We start from the raw sequence: 12,621 nt of genomic DNA, 5'->3' as shown, positions 1-12,621 counted from the left end.
TGGATGAAATCATGAAGAGGGGAACTGAAAACAAAATATCTATTGTGAGACTGAGCAAATGTTCAGAAGGTTTTTTAACATAGACCAGTTTACAGGAAATATGTAACTTCTCCATTCTTCTGTGTGGTCGGTGACCATTTTCTCTTTCTGTTTTTTTATGTTTTGCTGAGCTTTGTGGCTGTTTGAAGTTCTGAAAGATATCACAAGTGAGACTGAGAAAATCACAAATCTGTGTCTGTTCTGATAGGAATACTATTACTTTTCCTATGGTAGCTGTCAAGAAGTGATGCGTCTGCAGACATAAAAAAGGATTTTCTCAGTGGGACCCTGAGACCTAGCCTCCGTTTCTTATGGGATGCAGCTGCATCCTCAAAATGATACAGATCTGAATGCTTGGCACTCTGACTGCCCCCTTTATAGCCACCAAAATGCAAGATACATTTTGAAGGCCATTGTTTAGAACTTTTGGCTTAAATTTAAGTTTTCCTAACTGTCTCCAGTTGTTCCCTAGTCTCCAAGTCAAGAAACAGTAACTGAACTTTCAGACTTTTAATAGGAGCAGAGAACATACACAATAACTGCTGCAAAAAGAATTAATCTTATACTGCATACAGAACACCCCTGAAGGATTGCCTTGTAAGTGCTTGGCGTTAGATAAGAAATAAGCTCTCTTTAATGATGCGTGTGCTTCCTAAATAAACTCTTTAAATGGACTTGCTGTTTAAATCTGTTTATTTACTGTGGCACATTGTGAAGTTTATGTTTTAAGGAACTCAGCAACCAACATCAGAGCTTTTACATAAGTGAGATCTGAGGAAAATAGGAGTGAGATTTCAAATATCCCATTAATCTTTTCACTTTAGGTCTGAGCCAGCTTAAAATTGCACTAAATTGCTGCCAACTAGTGGGTTTCATTCCAAATAAAGGAGACTTGGTAAGTCTGTGCAGTGAAGTTTTAATATTTCTGTGAGAGAGATTGTGTGTTTTTTGGTTTTTTTGGTTCAACGTATTCTGAAGTAGTGTGGTGCTTTGTGTTCTGTGGCATATATTTTGTGACAGCCATGTGCCAGATTGGCTCCAACTGCACATGAAAATGCACATTTCTGTTTTTACATTTATTTGCTTGTGTTTCTAATCCCTGTGTATTTAGATAGATATTAAAATGTTTATACATATCAAGCCCAGTTAGATGTGACTAAATTTCATACACGTGCCTTTTCCACTGATAGTCACTGGAAGAGTAATGTTTTGCTAGTGATAATGGTTTTTCACAAAGATGGTAGCTGCAGCTTTTTGTTCCTTGTGGACCAAATTCTCCAACACCCACTCCTCCCTCCAGCCCTTAAATTGGGAATCCCACTCCTTATAGTGGCCTTTTTTAACACCCACAACTTCTGCTTGAATTCAATGGAGTCGCATGGGTATTACTAAAAATATTTGCATATTTTGCTGAAGTTAGGACCTTAAATTATGTTGGAGGATCTGTCTGAGAGAAATTGAGAAGTGCTTGTGAAGCAGATGGAGACAGAAGGCAGGAAAGCATGGCACAAGGCTTTGGTTCTGAGGCACAATGATCAGGGCCGGCTCTAAGCACCAGCTCTCCAAGCATGTGCTTGGGACGGCACTTTCCAAGGGGCAGCACTCTGGCTCCTTATTTATTTATTTATTTGGTGGCGGGGGGCTTGGAGTGCAAAAAGCTGGGAGCCAGCCCTGAGCGGAGGTGAGCTGTGGAGGTGGAGGGTGCGGGGAGGGTTGCAGGAAATAACTCGGGGGGGGGACAGAGGAACCTCTCCCCCCCACCCTGAGCTCTCCTCTGCCTCCTTCCCCAAGCACGCCGCCACTCTGCTTCTCACCCTTCCTCCCAGGCAAGCCTGGGAGTTAGTGGTAGGAGGGGAAATGCGGCGTGCCCGAGGAGGAGGCGGAGCCGGGGATTTGGGGAAGGGGTTGGAATGGGGTTGGAAAGGAGGGAGTTAAGGTGGGGCCGGGGGGCATGGGAAATTTTTTTTGCTTGGGGTGGCAAAAAACTTGGAGACGGCCCTGACCATGATATATTGCTGATGATAGGGAAAAATATAGCTTCTGTCTAAGAGCTTTCTGGGGGATGAAGACTGTTCCTAAGCCTCATTCAGAGTGAATCTTTCTTTTTTCCCCTGTGGAATTACTACTGAGCTTAGTCTCTGAGCAAAAGAGATTCCAGCACAGTGACTTTCCGAACCCAAGTTCATTCTTGATGCACATTCTATGGATGTGGGTACACACTTCAGTCTTTAGAATTCTCTCTTAAAGGGGTTGCACATTTTGTCTACTGCATTAACATTTGTGTAGGAAGTTTCCTCCTTGCATTTTTCAAGCCTGATGTCCCCTCACAGAAAGCTATGACCTTCTCAAGCATGTTAGCTGGTCCACACTGACAGGCCACCATGTCACAACTCTCCCTACTCTCCTGTTGGATCATAATATTACCTCATCATATGGTCATGTTTGTATGAAATACTACAGGCCCAACAATGATATGATTCTATTCTCCTTTTTTAAACAATGCAGAGAGGTGTAGAGTTGGCTCACCACTTTGGCTCGTGATATGCTCAAGCCGGTCTTCCTAGCTCTCGTATCAGCTGAATAGCATCAATATTGACCCAGTTTGGCTAGCCATGGTTCAAATATTAACTAGAAAATATCTGGCTCACTGATTCAGGAGGCCACACACCACATGGAATGGATGCTTTGCAGACACCACCCTCTCATAATCATATTTTTCATATGCTCAGGTGATGTGTGTCTCTAATATGTTATCCATAAATGTTGGAGTTCTCTTACTACCCAGTATGTAAGCTCTCTTCCCAGATATTACTTTGGTTTGCTCATTGTGTATATATCTGCTGATATAACAAATCTAGTTTCTCCAAACTACTGTTTCTAATAGGGTGAAATGTTGTTGTTTTTTTAAATATAAGTGATGTGAATTTTTGTTCAAACTTTATTTGAGAAAATTTGACATTTTGGTTCATATCTGCTTCCTTCCTCCTATTCTAGTTCTGAATGGAAACAAATTTTGCAATACAGTGACAGCTGCAAACCGTATATTTTCTCTGTAATAGTCTTGTTCTCATGACACTTGCATATCCTAAAGGTGGTGGTGTCACTAAGAATTTTAACTTTTGCATGCTTTGGGGTTTCTTTGGAGGTTCCCCTATTAGTGTCTAAGTCTTCTTCCCCCTCCCCCCCCCATGTCCACTCTACAACATAGTAAAACTTTTTTTTTTAAGATGTAGGATTTGCTTGAGTTACTATAAACTGTTCTTAAAATGACTGATTAAGAACTACTTAATTAATAAGATGCCCATACTACAGGCAAGTGGTTTTTATTTAACATATTATTGGCATATTCTGATTGGCATTATTGGCATATTCTGATTGTAAGATAGCACAATTAAGCTTTTCTATGACAGTAGTAATGTACTAGTGACACTGCTGTTGCTTCAAAAATAAAAATAACTTGAAAGATTCAAACATAGCATAAGTGTCATGTGGCCCCATAGGCAGAACAGAGGTTCTTGCCATTTATGCTGGCCTTGTCTTTTGCAGGAAAACTCAGCAATCCTTCTGTCATGGTTGCAGGGTGAGCTGTGCTTCAGACCCTTTTTAGTCCCTCTCAAGTGACAGGTTTGGAATCACACGCAGTCCTATCACTCTCTGGATTGCAGCCCCTCAGTTTATCAACCATGATAACATGACAGGCCCAACCAGGGCCGGCTCTAGCCATTTCGCCACCCCAAGCACGGCGGCACGCCACGGGGAGTGCTCTGCCGCTCGCTGGTCCCACGGCTCTGGTGGACCTCCCGCAGGCATGCCTGCGGATGCTCTACCGGAGCCACAGGACCAGAGGACCCTCCGCAGGCATGCCTGCGGGAGGTCCACCGGAGCCGCCTGCCGCCCTCCTGGCAACCGGCAAAGCGCCCCCCCGCGGCATGCCGCCCCAAGATGTGCTTGGCGTGCTGGGGCCTGGAGCCGGCCCTGGGCCCAACTGTGTGTGAAACCTGAAACCTTCTTATTTCAGGAGCCTGTGACAGTGACTGATCAGTGTGGCTCAAAAATGGTTTCTTAAGAATAAAACCATTCATTCATTCACCCAAAAATATATAGCATGCAAAGCAAAGGGATGAAAGAAATCAGGAGCATATGCATGGATCTTCCTATACCATAATCTTTCCTGGCTAACTTTTGTAAGTTTCCTTCAGTCCAGTTATCTCCACTTCTGGATTGAAAGAGACAGCCTGTTCGCTGCAATTTGTCTCTGTCTCCTTGCATCCTTCCAGTGCTGACTGTCTCTGGGCAGCCCCAACAACTCACTCAACCTTCTCCACCTCACCCCTGATGCATTTCTAGGACTGGGCTCCTTTGGTGGTTTAGTGTGCCTTTCAATCCTGGGCTCAGGCATGGAAGAAGTAAACCCTGCCAGCCTGGGTGCAGCCAGACAGCAGCATTCTCCAGTTTGGAGCTCCTCTCATTGTTTCCTAAAGGCCCTTTTGATATTCTGTCATTATTTCATTTCCTGTTTCTCTAACAGCCTACTTTGATTTAACTCCTTGCAGTCAGGCAGGATAATACCAACCAGGTAAGCTGAGGTGCATCTGATATGTGATTTTTATTTTTATAAATAACTCCTTCATCCTCCACAGCTACAAAAATAAATGATAGTCACTTTAGTGGCAGCTTCCTCTGAAAAGCCAAAACTGGGGAGGGAGGATGCAGTCTTCATCGTGTTATCACCTTTCTCAATGCTTAGTTGGATACCAGTCCCAGTTTACTAGAGGCAGAAACGTGGCTGATTTTGCAGCAGATGCCATTCTATCGAATTTCTAAATAGAATGTCATTGGGTGTTGTCATGGTCCAGGCATGCTCCCTTCACCATAGACATGGGCATGCAAGACAGACTGGCAAATGAAGACCGTATTTCTGGCTGGGAATCACGCAATTAAAAATCAATCCCATGTCTTATGTTTGTACAGTGCATGGTCATTTGTCTGCCAACACTCCTGCCCATCTGTTAGAATGGCACTGTGCCTACTTTAGAGGTTAAGCCAGTATCAATAGAATGCAAATGCCAAGCAGAGACTTATATTGGCAGCGCCAAGTAGGCTTTTCCAGAGGATGGTCTTCTGTTAATTCCACATGCTTACATTAGATTGCACTGCTAACACTTGCATGCCAAGTAATGGGTTTGGTTCTGCTTCCTCCTCTTCAGCGTTAATCATTCTGCACATTGGAGATTGATAGATGTGTATTTCTTGTTAGCCAGGGAGGATTGGATCCTTTGTGGTGTCTGCTTTCAGACAGTTCCCTGACCAATAGGTTAAGCGAAAACCAATCCTGTTGCTGTCTTTCAAGTCTGCAGCAACAAGAATGCATGCATGGGGAATGATGCAGGAGACGTTTAAACTGATGCTGTATGTACCTTATTACTACTTGATTTGCTGGACATCCTGACACAAGTTGATTAAAAGGCCCATTCCTAACTGTAAACTCTTGAAGCTGCTGCAAGCAAAGGAAAGTCTGAAGGATCCTGGTGTCTTTGTGCCTGTCAAGATACCTTCCACCCTCTTTTATTGCCCCCTCTGCCGCAGGATCTATTGATGGAAATATAGAACAAGCTGCAAGGGGTCTATCACATAATGTGCCTGTCCTTTGCTGCAGAACTTGCCTTTTCTATCAGGCTTCTAAATTGCACACCTAATGGTAACTGCAGCTGTCTGTGCATTGTATTACAGCAGTAAAGAACAGGGACTCAATTTTTCTAATTGGTTTCAATCTGGATTTTAATTTGGTGCATGCACCATTTTCACCAACTAATGTCATTCATTTGCATGCACAAATCACAATCAGTGTGACTTCTGGTTTGATTTACCCTGAGAATATGGAAGCTGTGCACAAGTGTACATGCCTATCTGTCTACTCCAAATTAGAGACCACTACTTGCAAGTCTAAGCTATCACATGCAGCTCACAAATGGACCTGACTCTGTTACTATACAGAGAGCATCAGAGAAGAATGACCATTGATTTATACTGATTCAGCAGTTCTTGTGGTGTTTCATTGGGACCTATGCATTAAAACCTTTTATTGGTCCTTTTGAAGTAAGGAATGAAGTCACTGGTGGAAAGGAGAGAGCTGCATCCGTTAGTGAGGCAAAGAGTCACAGTATCCCGTTCCTGAGCAGCTAGAGTCTAACTGCGGCTGAACCAATTCCCTGATTGTTTGTTAACAGACTTTTGAATGAATGTAGAAAAATTGCCACTTAGTGAAGTCTTTGAATTCAAGATTATTTACTTCGGAGACCTCTAATGCCCACAGGAACTCTGCATTGACATCAACAACTGCACTTGTTGGAGTCTCTATTGCTTCTGGGCACGACAAGGATGAGATTCAGCCAAGTGAAAACATACCGCAGCCAGGCAGCAAGTATCTTGAAAAATAAGTCTACAATATGTTGATTTGTTTTTCTCCTTTTCAACGCAGCTTGGATGCTGCTTCTTTGTTTTATCTTATATTAGAAACAGATGACTTTGTGTAATGTTGGAAACTTTGGAACAGTGTTTGTTTTGTTTGTATGTAACTCAAAAATTCCTAAATTACTTTTAAGTCCATTGTGAAAATTAAGGGCCTGGAGCTCACAATTTTTACGTCACATTGGCGCCTGATGAGATTTGGAATGACCAAGCTATAAACCCTTAAAATAAGGATTTTATAGTTAAGAGAGAATAAACGTGCTTTAAACCAATTTTTGAAGTGTTATGTGGGCTGGACTGAAACTAAATGGGTATGTCTACATTACATTGTAAACCTGGGTCTGTGGAACCCAGTCTTGTGGACTCTGTTTCCAAGCCCATACTTGTGCATTCATACTGCATTGTGAACCTGCATTTACAGTTGCTGGAACCAGGTCTCACAATCATGGTAATGCATCCATCCTCCTCTATGCAACGCTTTTGATTTGGGTCCATGCTGCAAAATGATAGGTTGTATCCGACTCTCAGTGGGACTTGGGGTTGGAAAGATTTGTGTGTGGATGAAGGGGAGAGAGGGTTGGGCTCAAACCTGAGTCTGAGGTCAGGTTTACTATGCAGTGGGGACATACTCAGTGGGACCCGGGGCTGCCCAAACTTTGGGCCCAACAAAAACAACAGTTTCCTCCCCTTGTGTGCAGAGGCCAAAGCTTTCAATAGTATTGAACAGCCATTCTTGGTCCCCTCTACTAATGATCTTTCCAACCCCATCAAATACTTTTCTTCCCAATCCCTCTGTCTCACAAGCTGTTTATTCATCTGTAAAATAGTTTCCCAAGAGAAGTGGTAAGGTCCATCATGTGGGACTTTTAAAACTAGCAAATGTGCTGTAAGCACATCCTTTATGGGCAGGAAGATGGACTGGATAACTAACAGGCTTTCTTTTTCCGTAGCAACTTCTTTGATTTTGTTATGAAGTCCACTATAAAATGCTTGCTGCATATGATGTTTAACACTTATAGTTGGAAAGGAGTACAGAGAAATAACTAACCAGAAGTGCTGAGTTTATGTACACTTGAAGTTTAATTCCTTTTATATACAAATGCAACTTTTGTCATATTAATTGAGTATGATTAATCTGATCCTGCACACTACTGAGCGCCTTTAGTTGCCTTTGAAGCTGAATGGGAGATATGTACACTCGTATCTCTCTGGTGATATTGATCACTTTGTAGGCTTGTCTCTTTATTCCTCATGATCAGGTATCTTCCCCACGCTTTGTACTAGTGTTCACACCTGTACTTTGCTCAAGGCAGCAATACAAATAACTAACAAATGAAGAAGCACAATTTTAAAATCCTCAAATACATTAATCAGAGCATTATGGAAACAGAATTTCTAAGCATCATGTAAGTGGCATTGCTACTATTACTTTGTTTTGGTGGGGAAAACCCACCAACAAGTCAACCAAGATCCCCTAGGGGAAGCTAATGATCAAATAGCAGACCTGTTTTGAAAGCTGAACCCTTGGCTCTCTGTTTTGCTTATCAATACAAAAGTATTCCATACAGAAATAGATCCTCACATCAAGGCTTCTGCAGAGCAAAGCATTATATTTTGCTTCATCCCTTACATACAATACTTGTTAGTTGAGATTGTTGATCCAGACTTTCTCCTGGGGTTATGATGATAATGCATAATCATTCTGCAATTGTTACCAATTATGTAGGTTTATTTTTATCTAAGCCTCTTTAATCTTTGTAAAAATTTCTATAGCAACTTTGATGTTTATGGCATATATAATACATTTAATCTGTTATGATGAATATTGCACATTACACCTCTGAAAATAACAAGTGATGTACTGCAAACAGTATGGGTATTTCATTTTAACTCTTTATGATATTACTCTCTGCTTTGCAAGAGAATGGGTAGACCAGGATTATCCTCACTACTTAAGCGGAGAGCTAAAAATTAACTGAAGTGGAATATATCCTTTCCAAATACAAATCTTTAGATTTAAAAATGTGTAGTAAGAGCTGGTCCCTATATCAAAGGCACTTTAAGATGAGCATTATCTTAGGAATGGCATAACTGAATGATTTAGTTTGTCACAGACTTTTTCCAAGGGCTGTGTTGTTGTCACTGCCTCATAGGCTATGCATAGGATTTGATATGGGGCTTGTTCACGGGCATATTACTGTACAAGCCAGGGTGTGAATCTGTACTCCACTAGCTTGCTGTGCAGTAACATCCCATGTAGTCACTGCTACAATGCCCCGAAAGTTCCATTCGGTGCTTTGATAGACTGTGATGTGGGCGCGCTGGTGTGCTGTTCATTAACAGCCTGACTTGCTGTGCAGTAACAGCCCATGTATCCAGACCCTTGGTTAATACTTGGATGAGAGACCACCAAGAATAAGGTGCTGGCAATGGTGATGTAGGGAAAGCAATAGGTGACCATGGCCCTTCAGTCAATACAAAATGCCCTAGTATGATGATAGCACGGTGCTTCTGAATTTCTCTCAGATGAGATGTAAAACTGAGTTCTTGTCCATTTGTAATCATGTAAGATCCCATGACACTTTCTGAAAGCATATGGGTGTTAGCCCCACTTTCCTGACCGCATTCCAACTTGCATAATTACATTCTGCCTTCCTTGTACCCTTCATAATTTCAATTAGATAGGTTGTTCTTCAATTCCCTTCATGCCTGTTAGGTTTCTAACTTTTTTTCTCACATGTAAGCATAGTGATCCCCTTATCAATCTTCAAGTCCATGTGATGAACTGAAGAGTATTCGTTCTCTGTAAAAGAGAGACTGAAACAAGTTGTTATAAGTATATCCAGGCTGTTGTGTTCCACCCGTATTCTAAGAAAATACTTCAAATATCCACTGTAAAGTCTTTTATCTGCAGATCAGTTATTTTACAGTAGGTCCTTGCATACCTGAGTGAGTATTTGGTGGGATTTATTGATGTTTTAAGGCTGAAAAAATATGTAAAGCAGCATGGTAGTCAATTACCAATGAGTTTGCTATCCTTATTACAAATTCACATAGTTATAAGTTTTTCACAGTAACAATCCTGGTCAATGTATAGAAGCATCTAGGTTAACTTATATGGCCATGCCATATTTATACATCATAATATAAAATCAGGTGTTATATTTATTAAAGTGACTCCACTTTAAATGTCTCTGGCCATCTAGTATTTTGTATATTGTTTTAGAAAGTTTTGTGGGAACATAAAGTCGCCTGGACGCCCCATCATCTCGGGCATTGGCACTCTCACTGAAGGACTGTCTGGATATGTGGACTCTCTACTCAGACCCTATGCCACCAGCACTCCCAGCTATCTCCGTGACACCACTGATTTCCTGAGGAAACTACAATGCATTGGTGACCTTCCAGAAAACACCATCCTAGCCACCATGGATGTAGAGGCTCTCTACACGAACATCCCACACACAGATGGAATACAAGCTGTCAGGAACAGTATCCCTGATGATGCTACAGCACAACTGGCTGCTGAGCTCTGTGCCTTTATCCTCACACACAACTATTTCAAATTTAATGACAATATATATCTCCAGATCAGTGGCACAGCTATGGGCACCCGCATGGCCCCACAATATGCCAATATTTTTATGGCCAGCCTGGAACAATGCTTCCTCAGCTCGTCCACTCACGCCCCTTCTCTACCTACGCTACATTGATGACATCTTCATCATCTGGACCCATGGGAAGGAGTCTCTGGAAAAATTCCACCACGATTTCAACAGCTTCCACCCCACCATCAACCTCAGCCTGGACCAATCTACACGGGAGGTCCACTTCCTAGACACCACGGTGCAAATAAGTGATGGTCACATTACCACCACCCTATACCGAAAACCTACCGACCGCTATGCCTACCTTCATACCTCCAGCTTCCATCCCGGGCACATCACACGATCCATTGTCTACAGCCAAGCACTGAGGTACAACCGCATCTGCTCTAACCCCTCAGACAGAAACCAACACCTACAAAATCTCCACCAAGCATTCTCAAAACTACAATACCCGCATGAGGAAATAAGGAAACAGATCAACAGAGCCAGACGTGTACCCAGAAGCCTCCTACTGCAAGACAAACCCAAGAAAGAAACCAACAGGACTCCACTGGCCATCACATACAGTCCCCAGCTAAAACCTCTCCAACGCATCATCAGAGACCTACAACCCATCCTGGACAATGATCCCACACTTTCACAGGTCTTGGGTGGCAGGCCAGTCCTCGCCCACAGGCAACCTGCCAGCCTGAAACATATTCTCACCAGTAACTGCACACCGCACCATAGTAACTCTAGCTCAGGAACCAATCCATGCAACAAACCTCGATGCCAACTCTGCCCACATATCTACACCAGCAACACCATCACAGGACCTAACCAGATCAGCCACACCATCACCGGTTCATTCACCTGCACGTCCACCAATGTAATATACGCCATCATATGCCAGCAATGCCCCTCTGCTATGTACATCGGCCAAACTGGACAGTCGCTATGGAAGAGGATAAACAGACACAAATCAGACATTAGGAATGGCAATATACAAAAACCTGTAGGAGAACACTTCAACCTCCCTGACCACACTATAGCAGACCTTAGGGTGGCCATCCTGCAGCAAAAAAACTTCAGGACCAGACTTCAAAGAGAAACTGCTGAGCTTCAGTTCATCTGCAAATTTGACACCATCAGCTCAGGATTAAACAAAGACTGTGAATGGCTTGCCAATTACAGAACCAGTTTCTCCTCCCTTGGTTTTCACACCTCAACTGCTAGAACAGGGCCTCATCCTCCCTGATTGAACTACCTCATTATCTCTAGCTTGCCTGCATATATATACCTGCCCCTGGAAATTTCCACTACATGCATCTGACGAAGTGGGTATTCACCCACGAAAGCTCATGCTCCAAAACGTCTGTTAGTCTATAAGGTGCCACAGGACTCTTTGCTGCTTTTACAGATCCAGACGAACACGGCTACCCCTCTGATACATTCTACTTTAGATCAGTGGTAGGAATATTGCCCAGATGCTACAATGAACTAGCATTGGGCAACTGTTCAGTTACGTTCTCTATAACATAAGTAGGTGGTCTCCATCCTTTTTCCAAATGGATTGAGACCCACCTGCAAGCTGCTGCCTTGGCATTAGCTGGCTTCAGAAGAGAAGACAAGGAATGAAAGGATGGGGAAAGGATACCATTCTTTTACTTCTAGAGGTGGTCTCTCTCAGGGCCGCCCAGAGCGGGGGGCAAGTGGGGCAATTTGCCTCAGACCCCCCACGGGCCCCCACAAGAGTTTTTCGGGGCCCTGGAGTGGGGTCCTTCACTCGTTCTGGGGGCCCCAGAAAACTCTCACGGGGCCCAAGCCCCCGGAGCTGCTTCTGCTCCAGGTCTTTGGCGGCAATTCAGCAGCACGGGCTCCCTGCTGCAGGTCTTCGGGGCACTTCGGCAGCGGGTCCCGGAATGGAAGGACCGCCGATCGCCGAATTACCGCCACAGCGGGGGCCCCCCGCCGCCGAAGACCCTAGGCCCCCTGAATCCTCTTGGCGGCCCTGGTCCCTCTGGTCCCTCTGGAAGTGGGTAGTGTGTTGTGGACCAAGTACTGTTGAGCTGATGATGTACTGGTTCCTCTCAGTCTTCAATATTTAGGATTAGAAGAAATTAACCTTCTTCTAACATTTTATTTACATCACTCGTGTGTGGTTCATCTTGGAACACTGAATAAATACAGAATTTTATGATGGATTTTTGAAGTTTTTCCTTTTGTTTTAATCCCAGGAGGTACCAATTTATCTGCTATGCTTTTCCAGTTTAGCCAAAGAGGAAACTGAGCTTTTTTTTTTTTTTTTTAACTATAGGCAATTGCATTCACCATGCCTGTCAGAGAGGCAGGCCATAATTTACTTGCATTATGTTGTTAGTTTCTGTGGTATTATCACAGAAGTCTGTCTGCTTCTAGTAATACTACTTAAGCTCAGATTTTTCCACCTCAAGACTTTATTTTACTTTACCCTCGAGTCTGATTTGAAAAAATAACTTTTTACAAGAATGTCTTATTGTAGGACAAG

Source organism: Gopherus evgoodei, chromosome 7, assembly GCF_007399415.2.
Source record: "Gopherus evgoodei ecotype Sinaloan lineage chromosome 7, rGopEvg1_v1.p, whole genome shotgun sequence".
NCBI classification, from domain to species: Eukaryota; Metazoa; Chordata; order Testudines; family Testudinidae; genus Gopherus; species Gopherus evgoodei.
Note: the sequence above shows the minus strand (reverse complement) of the source record.